This window comes from Zootermopsis nevadensis, unplaced genomic scaffold (genome assembly GCF_977971745.1).
Source record: "Zootermopsis nevadensis isolate Lab colony 2312 unplaced genomic scaffold, Znev_1.0 Znev_ptg000026l, whole genome shotgun sequence".
In the NCBI taxonomy this organism is placed as follows: domain Eukaryota; kingdom Metazoa; phylum Arthropoda; class Insecta; order Blattodea; family Termopsidae; genus Zootermopsis; species Zootermopsis nevadensis.
The window spans coordinates 855,680-874,809 of NW_028259158.1; the positions used below are offsets into that span (position 1 = coordinate 855,680).

Here is a 19,130-nt window from a genome sequence, read left to right on the forward strand (position 1 = left end):
AATTTGTTAACGTCGTCCCCACTTATTTAAACTTTTCCCCAATTAGAATTTTTAGCTACATCTATTTAAAGATTTTATCTTGCAGTCTCTTATGAACGTATGCAATTTCTCCTCGTATACTTCTAGAACAGATTCGTTACTTACATCTAATAGAGTTTCTGTGTTTTCCTGGACGAAATTTTTGTTTTCGTCCAATAATTTAACATTTATGGACTAAAATTTACTGTGTCCCAATCCTCTTTTCTTTTGGAACATACCAAAATTCAAGTTGAAAAGAAATTGTGATAAAGTATCTTCAGTTTCTGTTTATTATGAAAATGAAATACACCAGATAAATATATCCCTATGCTGACTTTATATATATATTTCATCCAAGCACTTTACTGAATACTTATCTTAATCTCTCCATTAAATTTAACAATGTTTTAAAAAACCATAAATATAAAAAAATAATTCATTACATGCTACATGCATTCTATAACAGAATTATGTATTTAAATCGTTATAATATTTAAATTAGCATTTCTGTTTTAAGTACTGTATATCAACAGAACGCTGCATTTTCAGGCCTCTCGTAAACATTTTATAAGCAGATGCTAACGTCATTAGCAACATTTGGCCGGAGGCAGATTGGTAATGGTGACTCAGTACGTAGGTATAATGTAATATTTGCATGTCCCGTATGTGCGTTCCTTTATTTTTGTGTCAGGACGACTGTCGAAATCAAACAAAATTAAAACAAAGTAGGTTTCCTGTAACATTAATTCTCTAATTATCGCGATGCGTGGATTACTGGAATTAAAAGGGAAACGACCGCTTTTCAATAATTTAAAATTTTTAAAATAGCTGAAAAAAAGGCAGGATTCGATTGAGAAACAAAATGTTTCCAGTTATTATATTCTTTGTAAAATAATCTATTAAGCAATAAAGTAACTACAATTCCATCTCTATAATACAGGCTAACAGTGTTTGAAGTTGCTTTCACCACGCCAACCAATATTTTGCTTCTAAATCTAGGATTCAGAGGCTATATTGTACAAAAAGACAGAAATCAAATTTATAGATTGAGGGAACAGAAAATTTCTCTTAGTTTATCTAACGAGACATTTCTACTGATACAGATTTCATAAAATCTAATGTAAATATGATTATGTATGTTGAACTTGGAAATAGTTGGTAGAAGGCTGTCTATTAAGGAACATTGCTGGGTACTGTGCCAATGTTTTTTTTGGGAAGGATTAAGGAAAACATCTAAACGTATTATCGAAAATAGTTTAACCTTCCGAATAGGAGCCACTCAACTCCGCAGGGTTAAATGTGTTTAAAATAACCAATTTTGGAATAAAAGTACATAATTTTTTTGTTATTAATCACTATTTCTGCTTTGCTACAACGATATGCGGCATTTGCATAAATCTTGCATATTTTTCCCAGTTAGAGAGAGAAATAAAGCAGGCGGTTTTTCATACGTTTAGGCCAGAATATTAACTCATAAAATAATAATTAGCTGTAAAAATGTAACAAAACAGATTATTCAATTAATAATTACTTCGTTACTAAATACGAAAGCATTAAGTTTCATGATTTTAACGCTTCTATAGAAATGTCAAATCAGTTAAATACACTACAATTTAGTGTTAGAATACGAGATATGTTATTGTAAAATTGTGTGAACTTTTCATCAAGTACGGGCCCTGTGATTTTCTTTCGTATATAACTGAGTTGAAAATTATAGACGTAGCTCGTATGTGATCCTTTTTATTTCAGGAGTTGAAGTTACTACTAAATAAACTCTTCAGATTATAGAATTTTCAGTCATCTGAGTCATGACCTGAATATTATATCTTATATATATATTTGTCTTTACTAATGGAAAATGTCGCAACGCAGATATGGTGTTACTGCAGTATATTCCTTCAGCTGGCCTCTTGTATGTTATACCTAAATGCAGAATCTTCTGTCATGAACAGACGAGACATGGGAATGCTAGGCATGAATAACAATCCACTGCAGATATGAAGTGGGCAACATTGCGTGTAAACCTGTCAGTTTGTGTTTTGCCAACTTCTACTGGTAGATCAGATAGCTTGCCGTATATTATTCTCAACAGACTCACAGTCTCCTGTTCATATTGGCATAATATGCACCCGGAATGTAGCCTTCGATCAATCAAACAAATGAAAGACGAAACATTTGGCTTTACCCATCACCAATATTTTACGAAACTTCTTGTCAGACTATCCAAACCACATGACTGTTTACATCAGTGGTCACTGTTGAAGTTCAATAGCTATGCCTTAGTATATGAGGATATATAGGTTAGGTTAGGTTAGGTTAGGTTTGGTTAGATTAGATTAGGTTAGGTTAGGTTAGGTTAGGTTAGGTTAGGTTTGGTTTGGTTTGGTTAGATTAGATTAGGTTAGGTTAGGTTAGGTTAGGTTAGGTTTTAGGTTAGGTTTTAGGTTAGGTTTTAGGTTAGGTTTTAGGTTAGGTTTTAGGTTAGGTTTTAGGTTAGGTTTTAGGTTAGGTTTTAGGTTAGGTTTTAGGTTAGGTTTTAGGTTAGGTTTTAGGTTAGGTTTTAGGTTAGGTTTTAGGTTAGGTTTTAGGTTAGGTTTTAGGTTAGTTTTAGGTTAGGTTTTAGGTTAGGTTTTAGGTTAGGTTTTAGGTTAGGTTTTAGGTTAGGTTTTAGGTTAGGTTTTAGGTTATGTTAGGTTAAGTTAGGTTTGGTTAGATTAGATTAGGTTAGGTTAGGTTAGGTTAGATTAGGTTAGGTTAGGTGTATATGTTTTGACGTCACTCGAATGATCTTGATTGTACAACCATGTATGGGTGTCTTCTTAACATCAGAAGTTCTACATCGACCACAGTCGCTGCACCAGTCCTTATTGAAAAACGTATGTTCGAGAAGTAATAACAGTTCTATAATCGCACAACCGTTTACGTCAAGAAATCTTTATCACATCCTTGATCGTAATAAAGAACGAAGTTCATCTAAATATGACATTTAAAATTTTATTTCATGTCTGAAGACGGGGTTAGAAGAAGTAATCTAAAAATATACAGAATTCCAAGGACGTTCTGTCCGTCGCTTTAATTAATATTATTTATTTATTTCTACGTCACGTCCAACGCCTGGCCTGCTGGGGATTCAATACCCACTCACTTTCGTGAGCATTCTCAAGTTGGACAGTGAAAAAAGGGGCTTCAGGTTGGCTCCAAAGCCATGGGACGGAGATTATTAAAAAAATACCAGGGTCCCTACCGGAAGTACCCCACATACCTAGGGCTGGCAGTAATTAAGGAGGATAACCCCGATTGCATAATGGTAGACCTAGTCCGTTAATATTAAAAAGGTTATTGATTTGATCGCAATAATGCGATGAGGATGATTCTCTACCCAGTCATTTCCCGGTCAAAGTGATTTAAGGGGTTACAAGGCTCGATTCCACAGATCACGAGCGTGTGTATTAAAGAGGGAAGGACGATCTCTGCAGGATCGATCTCAAAGCCCCAGGAAATACACTAGCAACCAAAATGTGTCCTTTTAACTTTGTGAATGACTGGACAACGCGTTGAGTGAGTTAGCTTATTAAATTAATATTCAGGTTCTCCGGACTTCGGTTGTGCCTATTGAAAAAAAAACCCAGTTATATTCGCACATGGTGTGACGTCAGAATTCTTTGAGATTGGTGATCTTTGCCTGGGTGCCTGTGGTATTTGTCCTGATGTTGTGCTCCATGATTCCAGCATCACTGATGCCACATCTGACGCGTGTGGCATCTAATAGTTAAAATGGAGACGTAGGTAGAAGCGGGAGTGTTTTGTGTGGCCGGTATCAGATGGAAGCACGATATTTTCATGTGAAATACGCGATGGTAGGCAAAATGAACGTGTCTATAAAGCGTCCTTCTATATCGTTAAAGCTTATAGCAATGGTCGCGGTTTTGGTAGTGCATTATGAGAAGCGTCGTATCAATTAATATTTCTTTTTATTGGTAATGCAACAAATTGATTGCGAATAAAGTTCTCTGGAACCTGTGTCTATCCATGAACTGCCGGCGCTCTAGTGTGTACACGGCCTTCGTAATACGAATGTATTGTGGTCGCGCCGCCGTGAAAGCTCCATGAAGAACGAAACTTGGTGGTATAGGGCTTATCAAGCCTATATAACCGATAATATTTTAGGTTTTTAAAATTTGTAATCTATCCCGTTTATTATTATAAAACGGTAATAATAATTTCGTCATCATTGATTTGTTTAAATTGTTTCAGGACTTCAGTGAAAAGTTCTTTTCCACCTTGTTATGTTCACATGACTTAACCGCGCACAGCCGTTTTTAATTAAGTTTTTAAGTTTTTTCATTTACGTTAGGGGCTTTCACAATTTTACCTGAAGAACATCCATTTTATTATTATACTCTGTTGATCTGTAGGAATTAAAGCGTAATTCTATAATACGTAAATACCTTTAGGCCCTCTTTAAACAGATAAATGTAGACGAAGAAGGATTTGTGCACATGGAAAGCAAGACGTAAGAGACATAAATAATCGTGGACATAATTAAGAAAAATGGAGTTTCTCTTCACAAGTTGACAACTCTTCTTTTCGCTACCGAGATTTAAATACACAAGATAAATGCCAGCATGTATCCCATATATATATATATATATATATATATATATATATATATTGTTTGGTTATTGACATTTTCTGCTGTTATATATTGTATTTGTAAATTACGTAATAATCTAAAACATTATAGTTTGTTTTTTGGATTCATGTTATCTATTATTACCCATTCATATGGAAGTATATAAACAAACATCCGATGGATCACTGCGTGACCAATTTATACTGAATTTTAAATTAGATTTTGAGAATATGAATCGATAATTTTGTTAAACATAAGAAATTGCGAGTTAATTCGTTTTTATTTTATATATAAAATGCTTCGTATCTAACAAGTGGACTAAATGTTGGGAGTAGAAAGAAACCAGACTCAGGGTGAACTACGGAGTTTTACGGCTATAAATCCGGCAAAACCCCCGGGAGATAGAAAAAACCCGGTGAAACGTACATCGCTAAATAAAAGATGTGTTTTTGGGAATCAACCCTCATAAAATTGATTTTTCCTGGTGCTATCTTTTTATTTCGCGGAAGTTCACGTTAATAGTTGCCATGAACGGATATTTGATATGGTCAGCCAGTGGTGAATATTGATATTCAAGGAAAATAGTGCGGAAATACAGTACCATTACAACCGTCCAAAAATCCCACTCATATGCTAAGGTATTTTAATGTTAATGATAATAATAATAATAATACTGTGCAACAGCTTTTCAATACATCCGCCTTTTTATAAAATCTGATAAGGTCAAAGGTCAGCCCCTCCTTTCTACCCCCTCCACACCGACACACAGAGAAAATGATGACACAATAAGAAGTCTTTCGTTTTGAAACGCTGATGGACGTTTAAATATGCAGATATACCCTGAACCGCGAATATTTAAAACAATTTGTCATCTTTGATTCCCTGGAATCTAAACCATTCTCAGTGACCTTGTTCAAAATTTGTTTTTTACTCTCTTACTTAAAATTCAGTTTGTAAACAACAGAGGCGTAGAAATAATCAAAAATGATCTTCTACTTTACATAAATGTCCATAATTACTATCGCAGATTTTAATTTAACTTAACAAATATAATTGTGGGGTTGCAGTGAAATACCAATCCTTCCAAAATAAAATTATATTAGAAATTACAGACATGGCCTGCCTTCATTAAAATTACGAATTTGAATTTTGTTTGACTTTGGAAATGTTTCAGAGCTCCTCAAAAGAGACAATTTTATCTAATACGTCCCGGTCGTGACCCAATAATATCAGGGTTTCATTTTATTATATCTTCAGAACCCAAAGAACACAGCAAACAGTAGAAATTTGTGATTGGTTCCTACTGTATTCAGTGTCACCCAAAGTCGTCTGTCAACACCGCAGTTGCCCATTCACGACAGTTCAATTTCCTCTAGAAGAATTTTACGTTAACTCACTTACTGTACGTAGCCGAGTCCTTCCTGAGTAGCCAACAGTCGCAGAGCCACTCAAGATAATCCGAAAATTTTATGGAACCCAAAGGTTCATTACCGTGTTCAAAAGAACCCGCCACTGGGCTAGATAAATCCAGTCCATACCACTCCACTGATATTTTATATCACTTATCAATGTTAATATTTCAATGTAGTACAGACAAGTCTCTTTGGAACTGGGCCTTCAACATTTCCTTTGCTTATATCACAGGTAATATATGAATAAAATGGTGCAGCTGTGGGAGGATGACACAGATATCCGAAAAATGTGGACTGAAACTTCATACGTCCTGCGAACCCCTGTATCCGCGTCCTGAAACCGGACACTAACTACCTGAAGAAAAATGCGATTACGCGTGGACTTAGATTAGTTCGTAAAAGGCCAGGATTTCCAATAGGGATGTAATTACAATGTAAATGCGCCTTTTTCATTGAATAGAACGAAATAAAAGGATTACGGATCAGCATTTATCTTGTTATTGTTAAAAACCGCTTTAGTATATTTTAAAATTCACCCCTTAAAATATTCACTACTCGCTGACTCTACCCTGGTCTGAGGCTAAGAATATTGTGTGGATGTTTATCTCGACAACCACGTAACCTAGTACCAGGAATCCGAAATATTTTATCTCTACTTCAAACTCTCATTTTTAAAAAAAAACACCAACTCGATCATGTGAAGTAGATCCGTTTGATTGCATTTTGTTGTGATTGCAAATATGCAAATGTGAGTTTTAGGCGTGGACATGTCCTCTGAGGATATTCATCCAAATGATATTTGTAGGCAACACGCAAGACCTTCAGCAACACGAACTGTTTCGGTAAACGAGACAAGGGAAGACACGCGATCCAGCGCATTAAGAAACGTTCTACGAAAGGGTTGCTTACAAATTAACGTGGTATTTATTAATTCAGTAGCGTAGCTCCCGCGATGTTACTACCAGAAAATCAGACCAATGCTTAAATTTATTGTCAAATTTTCTGATCCGGAAGTTATCACAGGCATAATTATTCGATGATTATTATTGAATGTCATAATAAACCCAGTGTCATCTACTGCAATTAGTATAAAAAGTATTGAGATTTACCTTTTCCTTATCTATGCATATAAGTACAAGCTGGACCCTATTTCATTCTCAGATTTAATTTATAACAGATTTGTTAAATTAATTAATTAACTAATAAAGAAAAGTAATTAAACATTCAAGCTTTAGTTTTGTTTAAAAACATTATAGAATCTATAATGACGGAAGAGTATGTTTGAATAAGGACTTTTATTTACCATTTCTTAATAACAATTCTTAACGTAAATATATTAAAATTCTTCTTGAAGGAAAAATTGCACGTCTTTATGATAAAAATACATCTATTTTTCCTGTGTGCACCTGTACATTCAATTCTTTTGCAGAATCAACTTTTGAGCAAGCCACACATAAAAGAATACCTAGGAATCTATGGTTGTGGAATTTTGGTGTAGGATTCTGTATGTCCTCCCTGAAACAGACAATGCTTATCATTCCTATCTCACTCTATCACAATCAATTATTAAGGTATAGATCTTCGCCAGAATTTGAACACAGTATGGCTCTCTGCTTTTCTAAGCATCGTGTTTGTAATCTCCTCGCTGAATCGACTGATGTTGGTCTTACCGGGGAGTGATGCTAACAAATCACCCCCATCTAGTGCCGAGGTCAAGAATGAATAGGAGCTGTACCAACTCTCCCCCCAAGCGTCTACATGGCGTATACTGGGACAGTTTTACATGTTCTTACATTACTTACCTATATTTTTTCATCAAAATTAGATTTAAGGATGCAGGGACCATTTTCACCGAAACTTTAAATCAGAAGAGTTTTGGTTTGAGACATTTGTTCCTACATTCTCCTCACCCCTCCCGAAACAAGTAACGTTGGTCTTGGAGCCCTTCTCCTATCATAGGTAGTTTTAGAGCTACTGAAACGAATCTCACCGGGAATCAAACCCAAAGGAAATTTTAAGAGTTATGAAATGAGCTATAAGCAAATTTACATAAACTCACACACAACCACATTTGTAATCTTATTTATAGGATTGCATACACGAATACATGTTTTCGTTTCCCTTCTTACGAATCACAGTGGGTGAAACTAGAGATAACACTTCATAACAAATCTAAATAGAAATGTATAAATACTTTAACCTTCAGTTGTGAGTTATTCTTCATTGCAGAATAATTTCGTTTAATATACACAAATTCCCCGAAATAAAAAAAATGACATTTTAAATGTTAATAAGATATATGTTTCGTATTATATGCCTTATGTGACTTAAGAATATATCGATTTTTGTACGAAAAGCAGCATTTTATTCAAAAACAGATATACTCAAACGTGATTTTGTCGGCTAGTCAACGATTGGTGTAATTATACGCCTCCCACCGATACAATACTTTGCGACGAATTAACCTGTAAACAATACTTTGTTATATCTACATAAAATAAATTCAGGTTTACAAATAAATGCCTACACATTTTCAACATAAATGTTTTGCGGTGATAGGCTTAACTATTTTTGTCTAATGTGCGAAGTTACTCTGTTAAAAAAGAATCACACCACAGTTTAACTAGACCTGGTTTTACTGATTGATAATTAAAGCACTTCAACGTTCTAGATGTTGATTTCTACATTAGCCGTCATAGGCTTACTAACTATACTAAATATATTCTGCATTTCAAACGAATATTCATATTATATGTGTTAATTCCAGGCTAAAATTATCTGTTAACTTTTATTTCATACCAAGTTGTACTACATTTACTGTACCAAAAATTTTCACACTGTGCAATCTCACAGATTTTAATAAATTCCCTATTATTAATGAACATAAAAGTTTATCATCATCATATAAGCCCGAACGGAACGTCGTGGCCGAATGTTTGGTAGTTCTGCGTATTTAAGATACAGATTTTAAATAAAGCCACTGAGGGTTTCCCATGCTTAAACCAGTCTACCGACTCAGGATCGTAAATTAAGTCAGAACCGCTTTCTTCCACATATTTTCCAATTATTTAATAATGCTATCAATCGATGCTACATAGTCCTAAGTACTGACAGTGTTTTTAAATAAACAACCTTATAGCATATTGCGAGCCAGTTCAATTCTGCTAGCAACCAGTATTGCAGCTAATATTGGCTTTATTATTAAACCATCTATTCACCACTTTATAGGGTATTTACTTCTATGTACCCCAGACAAACCTTGCCCCTGAGGTACATTTTGTTTTTAATAAAATCGACTTAATTTAATTGTCATTACAAAGGTATTGATGTATTGTATACAAGTTGCGTTTATGCATTAATGTCCTCTACACTCATGTAACTTTTCTGCAATCTCTTTGTTGATACCTCTCTATATTTATCATTGTGTTTCTGTGTTCTTTCACTGTGCTCTGTCCATAATTGGCCCTCAGGATGTTGATGCAGAAAGGCAATAATATACGACTGAAATAAATTGAATTTCTATTATGCGTTGTACGTTTCAATCTACAAAGTCATCTCATTTCATGATTACAAACCAAATTCCTGCGTGTGTGTTCCACATTTATTTTGCACGTCCAAACGATATCATTCCTATTCAGTTAAACACTCTCTTGTTATTAGCCAAAGATCGCTGAGCGTACATTTACATTTGTTACATTAATGGTCGATGGCATGACAATTATAATGGCATTAATATGTCAGCAACGTGGTTGATGTTTTGCAATTTGTTATGCGTGAGTCTACGGACAGTTTACCTATTTAAATTGGAGTTTTGTAATCGACTGTTTCAATTGCTCAAATGATTAAAAAACAGTTAATTTAAAAGGATATGAAATGGAACTTTCGTATCTTAATATAAGGTACTACAACGGTATCTGATTTAAGAGACTAAGGAAAACTACGAAAAAATTCCGTAATTTTAGCTGGTATCCGAACCAAGATTTGAACCTAGTATATCCCATATAAGAAGCAAGAGTGCTGACTACTTACCAGAGGAGTTCAGCCTACATCCAAATAAACAAACAAAAACGCTTAGAGGTTACGCGTAAAACCACCCACAAATCCAACATTATAAAGAAACAAAATTCAGTAGCATGCACAAGGAAAAATAAGAAGATGGGGTAAGGACAACGTAGCCCGAGAATGCTTTTTAAACATACCACGGTTGTTTATTTACGAGGAAGCCTTGCAGGCTCCCAAACCTAATTAGAATTACGGCGAAGCTAGGACACACGAAATCCTGCAATTCAACACGCACACGGTCAAACAAGAAGGAATTCTCATTGCTCACGGGCTCCAGTGTTCAAGCGAAAAGTAATTCAGTACCGGATGTGCGGCCCACCCAGCGTGCTATACAAATGACACCTCCATCCAGCGCCGAGGTTAAAAACTGGTAGAAATATAGGCTTACTTCTACTCCACACTTTCGCATGGCTGATCCATGAATTAGTTCCTTTTGGGATGGTAATGGACCTTCTGGTAATAAAAATATCCGCCTATGTTATGAAACTCAAAGGTTCATTACTATATTCGATAGGGACTGACATTTCGGCCCACCACAGATGGATGTAGTTAGCACTTTCAAATAATAATTTTAGGCGCCTTTGTATTCCTGAAGAGGAGATAAATAGTCATCATACATGTAAAACATAGAAAGCAGCTGAACAAATTTCTATGTAATCTGATATTGGAGTACCTAGTTGGAGCAATTTAGCCTACTAGTGGCATTTTTTTGATGTAAGATTATTACAATAGGTTATTCTGCACGAAAATAAATGTAAGATTTGAGGTTTCCACAGCGGCGAGTATGAAGATGTATGTACGTAGTATGGTCGATGTTTACCAACGTTTCAGGCGATACATCGCCCTGATGACGGAGGCAGTATGACCTCAGAAACGTTGGTTAACATCGACCAGACTACACAGTGCAACAACCCAGAAGACAGAAATCTTCATACTCTGATGACGGAGGCAGTAGGACCTCTGAAACGTTGGTTAACATCGACCAGACTACACAGCGCAACAACCCAGAAGACAGAAATCTTCATACTCTGATGACGGAGGCAGTATGACCTCTTAAACGTTGGTTAACATCGACCAGACTACACAGCGCAACAACCCAGAAGACAGAAATCTTCATACTCTGATGACGGAGGCAGTAGGACCTCTGAAACGTTGGTTAACATCGACCAGACTACACAGCGCAACAACCGAGAAGACAAAAATCTTCATACTCTGATGACGGAGGCAGTATGACCTCAGAAACGTTGATAAACATCTACCTGACTACACAGCGCAACAACCCAGAAGACAGAAATCTTTATACTAAGAATCGCCCTGATGATGGAGGCAGTATGACCTCTGAAACGTTGGTAAACATCGACCAGACTACACAGCGCAACAACCCAGAAGACAGATATCTTCATACTCTGATGATGGAGGCAGTATGACCTCTGAAACGTTGGTTAACATCGACCAGACTACGCAGCGCATCAACCCAGAAGACAGAAATCTTCATACTCTGATGACGGAGGCAGTATGACCTCCGAAACGTTGGTTAACATCGACCAGACTACACAGCGCAACAACCCAAAAGACAGAAATCTTCACGAAAATAAATGTTTCAGTTGTTTCAGCCGAATGTCTAAACCATAAAGAAATACAAATAATACATTTGTATCACTATAAATTCTTTCGTCACGATTACCAGGCTATGAGTGTTTTTTACAATAATTCACCTGACCATAGTTAATTCTTACCAATAGCTCTAGAATCGTCACGCTACGCTTACATTTCTTAAGTTGTTTTAAGATCAATTTCAATATTGTCTCCCTCTAGGTCTCAAGGTCTTCAGGTTTTAGAACAAAAATTGTCCATGTATTTCTCATCTTCTCCGTGTTGTGCCCCTCCCAAAAATATAATCTTCATCAATTCGATCTTTTTAATAATTAAGATACCATTTAAAAACAGGTCTCTCATGGGTAGTGAACAGGTGACATTGGAGCGGTTTGACAAATCCTTGCTTGGACCGATTTGATAAGACCAATAGCTGCAGACTAACCTAGTTCAAGTACTTAATTCCTGAGACAGTAGTGCAAGCTAGTTATCTAAGAAAGGGCTCTACCTTGGTTCCGAATAATCTCATTACGCTAAAAGCTTACTGAAGCGCTATTCTCACTAAAATGATCTCATTAAACGAACAATGGCTTATATAAAGACGCTGAATCAGTCGTACGGTTTATTTCAGTTTAAAAATATTTTTTGCAAACTGATATCTAATATAAACAACTATGAATTGACATGAAAACGAAAATATACAGTACAATTAAGCCTAATGGAAACACAGTTTGTTTTATGAATGGAGTACTAAAATTTGTGGCCAAATGTTTATCAATCCGGGTTCGTATTCATAAGATTCAAGGATGAAATCTTGACCAGCGGAATGTCCGTCCTATCTGATCGAGGGTTTTTATATTTTATAGTGTCCTTTGAGCAAATTTCGAGTTAGTAACTTAAATAAGATCACTTCCTTCCATATCCACCCCAATTTATTCGTAACGGACAGCCCTGTAATTTAAAGCTGTGTAGTCTGGACTACTGACAGAAATGTTAAATCCCTTCAAATTAATTCTGAATTAATCTTTTTTTTTCCTGAAATTTCATCAGCTGAATGTCTCCGATATGAATCTCGGCAAAGACGGTAAATTTTTTATACGAGGGTCGCTCATTAAGTAATGCCCCACATTTTTTTTCTCAGCCAATAATGAAGATAGAAAAGTGCACTTTTACATGCTTGAGATTTGATGTTTCCCGCGTTCGTGTACGGAGTTTCAAATGATTCCAACCGATAGCGGAGCTGTAGTGAACTGTTAAAATGGCGTCTGTGAACGACTCTCGTTACAAGCAACGAGCTGTAATTGAATTCCTTGTTGCTGAAAAAGAAACGGTGGTGAACATTCATAAACGTTTGTGTGCTGTGTATGGAAGCTGTGCAGTCGATAGGAGCACCGTTGGTCGCTGGGCTAAGAGAGTTAAAGCTTCAGGAAGTGAAGAAACCGAGCTCCGTGATCTGCCGCGCTCTGGGCGTCCTGCCACAGCCACCACTCCAGACATGTTGAACCGCGCGGATGCCATTATTCGTGAGGATCGGCGCATCACAACTCGACAATTGGCCCAACAGCTTTCAGTCAGCAATGGAAGTGTGATTGCAATTATCCAGGCTCTCGCATATTCGAAGGTGTGCGCAAGATGGGTTCCACGAAGTCTCACAGCAGACCACAGGATTCAAAGGAAAACGATTTCTTCTGAATTGTTGGAGCGTTTTGATGCTGAGGGAGAGGTCTTTCTGTCCCGGATCATTACAGGTGACGAAACCTGGATACACCACTTTGAGCCAGAGACAAAAAGGCAGTCAATGGAGTGGCATCATCCTCAATCACCGAGAAAGAAGAAATTCAAGACAACTCCCTCCGCCGGAAAAGTCATGATGACTGTCTTTTGGGACAGTGATGGGGTCATTCTTGTGGATGTGATGCCAAGAGGTGCGACCATCAATTCAGACGCGTACATCAGGACCCTGAAAACCCTCAAGAAGCGTTTTCGACGAGTTCGGCCTCACAAGCATCCAGCAGAAATTTTGCTCCTGCACGACAATGCACGCCCTCACACAAGTCTGAGAACCCGGGAAGAAATCACCAAATTGGGTTGGACGGTGCTACCCCATCCACCCTACAGTCCAGATCTGGCACCCTCCGACTTCCATCTCTTTGGGCCACTTAAAGATGCTATCCGCGGAACAAGATTTGAAGATGACGAGAGCGTGATTCAAGCAGTGAGGACATGGCTACGTGCACAGGACAAGAGCTGGTACCGGCAAGGCATGCATGCACTTGTTCCACGCTGGCGTAAAACCGTACAAGTTGATGGGGACTATGTGGAAAAATAGTATGTGTAAAGGAAACATTGATTTATATTGTCACTAAATTTGAGCCATCTTGAATAAATATGTTCTGAGGAAAAAAATGTGGGGCATTACTTAATGAGCGACCCTCGTAGTTTTCTTCAATTCTTGTTTCTTAAGTCTGGAATTCAGCTTAAAATCAGCCACGACCGTTTTCTTATAAATGCTACCAAGTTTACGATTTCTCAAGTATTGTTTATTTTATGTCCAAAGCGTGGAATTTATGACGCATTTTTAGAAACAAAGGAACATCCGAACGCCCTAGTATCAGAGATGAAACTAGCAACGTCAGATAACTAAATATGAGAAATAGAAATTGGTTCAGAGCAACACGTTTTCTTATGAAGTTATTCTGACTAATATTCTCTGTGTGTTTGTCACTTTCGGAATTCTGGAAAATATTTTTAAATTCCCACGAAAGAGAACTGAACTCACCGTTTAAAACTGTATCGCTGTTTTTATTCCATCAGTGCAACTGAGAGAACGCTAAAATTAAGCAACAAACAAAAAAGATTTCGTGTATTTACATCCAGAAACTTCCAAGTTCGTGATTCCTTAAATTATCCAACGATTTTCTATGAAATCGATAATTATGCCGCGTGTAAGTAAACGAAGAAAGAATACATTTGTGCTGTGAACTTTAAAGAACTAGAAAGGAAAACGATCTAGACTTTCCTCCTGTATCAGGCCACCACTCTCATGTCAATATTCTTGTAGTTTTCCTCAGTCACCAAATTTCTACTAGGGTACCCGGCACAAAATCCTAGGAGACGGTCATCTTCAGGCAAATCTAACATCTCATTTCGTTGCAAGACCTGATATTGTAACATTATAACGGGGTAAATTTACGAGTCTTAAACTTCGAGGTATTAACTTCAGTGCCTTCAACCTCCTTCCTACAAGCATGGGGTCACGGGAATTCGAATCGAGTGCCAGGGGTGAGCGATTAACCCTCCTGTTTCATATTCGGGAGGTCAAATTTGCCCCATTTATCGTCCAAGGCACAAGTGACCTGGCTGGTGTTTCATCGCGTTATCCAGCAAAATGCTAGGACAAATATCTTAAAATAGGCCCTGAACGTATCCTCATAAGTGGAACAAATTTCAAATTTACGATTCTTAATAATCTTGACATTCAACGTTTTATAAGAAATTAAGTCAATAGCGTTTTACTGAATAATATAAAAGATTTTAATATAAATATTACGTTAAGACATTCTGAGTTGTAGCGCGTTGTAGACTCGTGATTGTTTACCAAATGCTACTTCCATTACAGAGTTAATGTTTTCTAACCTTACTCGGAACAGAACTGAAGATGGAGGCGGTATGATCCTCCAAAACATTGGTATGCCTGAAAACTGTACTTGAAAATATTAAATCCTAAAAAAATATTACATTAATCATAGCCCCGTACTGAATAAATGCACTACTGTGAGAAATAAGATACTGTAAATTAGTCCAACTCCTAATGGAAGTTTCTTATTATATTTTCTTAAATTAGGAGGGTTAATGGGTCATGAACCAGAGGCTGCAGGGTTGTTTCACAAGACTAGTCATTATAAGTTTATGAACATATTTCATCGGCCACATTTCATATAAACTAAAAGAAACATCGACTTACCACTTTTATTTTGTCCAGAGAATTACGAGGAAGACGACATGTAGGCCACTCGCGGTTTTAGAGGACCGTCCATGTCCACAGCCGAACACGACTGTCGGAACACTTTAGTCATGTCGCAGGCCGTGAGCGTAGAACTGGTACGCGCGTGCGTTCTGCCGGACACTTGTTGGCGAGCTGAAGCTGTGTTGCAGGAATCTCATTTTCTTCCGTGCAAGAACAATCTTAAGTGGCCATTTCTTTCGACTATATTTACGTTTAAATTAAAATAACGCTGAGTTAACTAAATGTTGTCAACGTTCTACCAACCACATTGACAATAATTCTTTTTTAATTTTTACTGAACAGACCGGTACGACTCGCCAGTATTCCTACATTAAAGACGGGAATACAAATAGAAGTTTCTTGTGACATGCGTAGAAAGATTTGATTAACGACCGTAATATTGCATATTACTTCAATTTCCTAAAAATTAATATGCATTGTCTCTATTATGTTTATATTTAGACTAATGTAGAATGTGGTACACTTCAACACATTCTACAATAATCTAATTTCCTTAATTTATTACATTATTATCACAAATATACTAATATATTTAGTAGAAATTTTCTTTAGGTATTAGAGTCCTCTGTAATAATATATTTTATATTCCCTTTGTTGTTACATTTATATATTTATTACTTTGTTCGTGTGTTCGTCTGTTCTGTATATGTAATTCGCCTTCTGGCTGTTAATACATCACACTAATAATAAAGAATTGAATTATATTTTGTATTATGCTGAAGAACTATTTTATCTAAAAATTTGAAGCTAAATGTCTTCCATTTCCGTCTACCTGAAGAGGTCTGCGAACTTTACTTTTCTAGAAACATTCCATATTTTCTTACTATCTCTATCCCATTGCATTATCACTTGTTTTGATGTAGAGTAGAAAGGTTCATGTAACACTCTGATCCGTAAAATCGTTCTCGACCAGACAAAGGCCCTCGATATATGTCGTTAAAACGTGCTCATCTGGAAGCTGCGATCGATGAATCAAACGCACACAATACAGCCCTGAGTGTCACCCAGATTTCCGATTCCGTTGCGGATATGAATGTTAATGGTTGTACTGGAGCTTTATGCTGTGGTTGTAACTTTTTAAATACCCGTCTCCACATAAAAAGAAAGCATCTGGACATGTACCACGTATCACAAATACAGAAGACTCCCATATACGTAACAGTGCAAAGACATGTTAATATTTGTGCAAATATTAATTGAATCAAAACAAACGCTATGTAGGATTTGAGGTTTTCACGGCGGTGAGTTTGAAGATTTCTGTCTTCTGGGTTGTTGCGCTGTGTAGTCTGGTCGATGTTTACCAACGTTTCAGAGGTCATACTGCCTCCGTCATCAGAGTATGAAGATTTCTGTCTTCTGGGTTGTTGCGCTGTGTAGTCTGCAGCAAATTCCTCGTGTGATAAGGCGTTTTTAAGTATTTTATATTTATTATTTATTTAGTGTTCTGTCTGACGACAGGTCCATATGAACAGGATCCGTCCATCCTTTTCTCGGACTGGGACCTGTTCATATACGTTCTTGGCAGATGATCCAGAAGTGGTTTGCCATTGCCTTCTTCTGTGTGTGAATGGAGTAATTGTTGGGTGCCACGGAGGAAAACTCCGTTTTGCCTAGACCACGGCCTTGCCCAACACAAGTTATAAATTCGGGCACCGCCGGGAATCGAACCCGAGACCCCAGGATTACAAGGCCAGCGTTCTAACCGCTAGACCAACTAGACTAACTGAAAAATGATCAGTGGGCAGTGTTAAATCTGCGAATAAGTCAGAGTGGATAATGAGGGAAGACGTTTTATTGTTTATGAAACATTTCATAAAACAATCTAGGATTGTGATGGACAGACTTGTGTTGCTTCTCGTGTACAATAAACAATGACACCTTGCTGTAAAAATACTGGACCTTACGAAAGAATGAGGAGTGGTGTAGTCGTCTTTTCCATTCTACGCCTTTCACGACTGCAACTCTTTGACAGGTCATTTTATGAAGCCTTTAGAAGGTGTTAAAAGCTCGTGTAGTGTAAAGATGGGAATTAATCTAGAAAGAAATATGACAATCTACATCTCATCCACTCGCTACCAAATACACTCACGCCAAAAACATCCGCTCTGAAAACCAAGAGAGAATGTTGTTTTAATAGGTACCTCTATGAACCAGTATTGGAGGTTGAAGGTCGAGTATTTTCTGAGCTCATTAACAGATAATTCAATGACAGCCAAGAGAATGGACGAAATTTTTTAAAAAAAATGTTTAAAGAGTGAATATTAAGTTCAATAAATGAGCTTATGATCGTTGCGTCAAACTTAGTGACTTTTGTGTTTGAATGAAATTAAATCCTGATGATGATATTGGTGACCACGTGTCTGAATATTGGTGTGATATAGGATTTTTAACTACTTTGGATATTTATTACATTACTTTAATAATTAGCATCTAAATATAAATGTTTGAATTTGTGTTTTTTTCCGAAGTATTTTGACAATTTAAAATGAGGGCCCGTAGAAAATATAATCTAAATAACGTTGTGCATTTTTATATTAAACAAATACACACAACAAAACTTAACAGTACATTTTTATTGGTGCGAAACAGTTAAGAACAATTAATGCCATGAAACAGTGTTATATTACGCATTCTCATCAACAACTCCAAATATATTAAAAATGTTAATGACGAATTGTATGAAAATACAACTTTAAACAACAATATCACCATCCTTATGCTCAAATATTATTCCTAAACAAAATATTCGCACAAGAAAAAATCATAAAAATTTATAAAAACTAACCCCGGTATAACTTATTGTATAAGTAGTCGCAGACAGCCGACAAGAGGTGATCTTTAGAGTTTTGGGTATTTGGCTGGGGGTTAAAAACTCCCCACCATAAAATAGGAATTTTACGAAATGGAACACAGGGCGTCGTATCTGCACGGTTTGTTCAGAATGAGCTAAACAACGTAAAATAAACATGAGGTTTGGAATGCCAGAAGTCCCTAAGAGGTCAGATTCTTTGAAAACAGTATCAAGAAATAGAACAAATTATAAGTGATTTAATGGCAGTTCAGGAGCTTAGATTGGACAGGCTTCTCCGTACACAAGGAAACCATATCATCGGTTCAGAGGGTACAATCTGTTAGTGATAGGATACCATATTTTACACTGAGAAGCCATTGGTGTGATATTAATGTTCTAAATGTGCATGCATCAACTGAAGATGAATGTGAAAATGACAGCTTTTATGAGGAACTTCATCTTATTTTCTGCCTTTTTCTAAATTTAAGTTACCTTGTGGTTTCCTTACAAAATTTCTGCTTATATTCCTAGTCTGTCACATCCTAGGCATACGCTCTGGCCCACGTAAGATTTCAATATTTCTATTCCCTTAAA

The 19,130-nt window shown here is 36.6% G+C and overlaps 1 protein-coding gene across 9 annotated transcripts in view; it reads right to left on the bottom strand.

The window, feature by feature from the left end:
- Nucleotides 1–19,130, bottom strand: part of LOC147872551 (cephalotocin receptor 1-like) — a 416,916-nt gene that overhangs the window by 79,255 nt on the left and 318,531 nt on the right. Inside the window, exon 1 of one of the 9 annotated variants that reach the window (XM_087356257.1) lies at nt 15,683–15,949. The exons of the other annotated variants lie outside the window; for them this stretch is intronic. The gene's annotated coding sequence lies outside the window, so the exon portion shown is untranslated. Of the gene's footprint in view, nt 1–15,682; nt 15,950–19,130 lie in introns of those variants that run through there. 9 annotated transcript variants of the gene reach the window in all.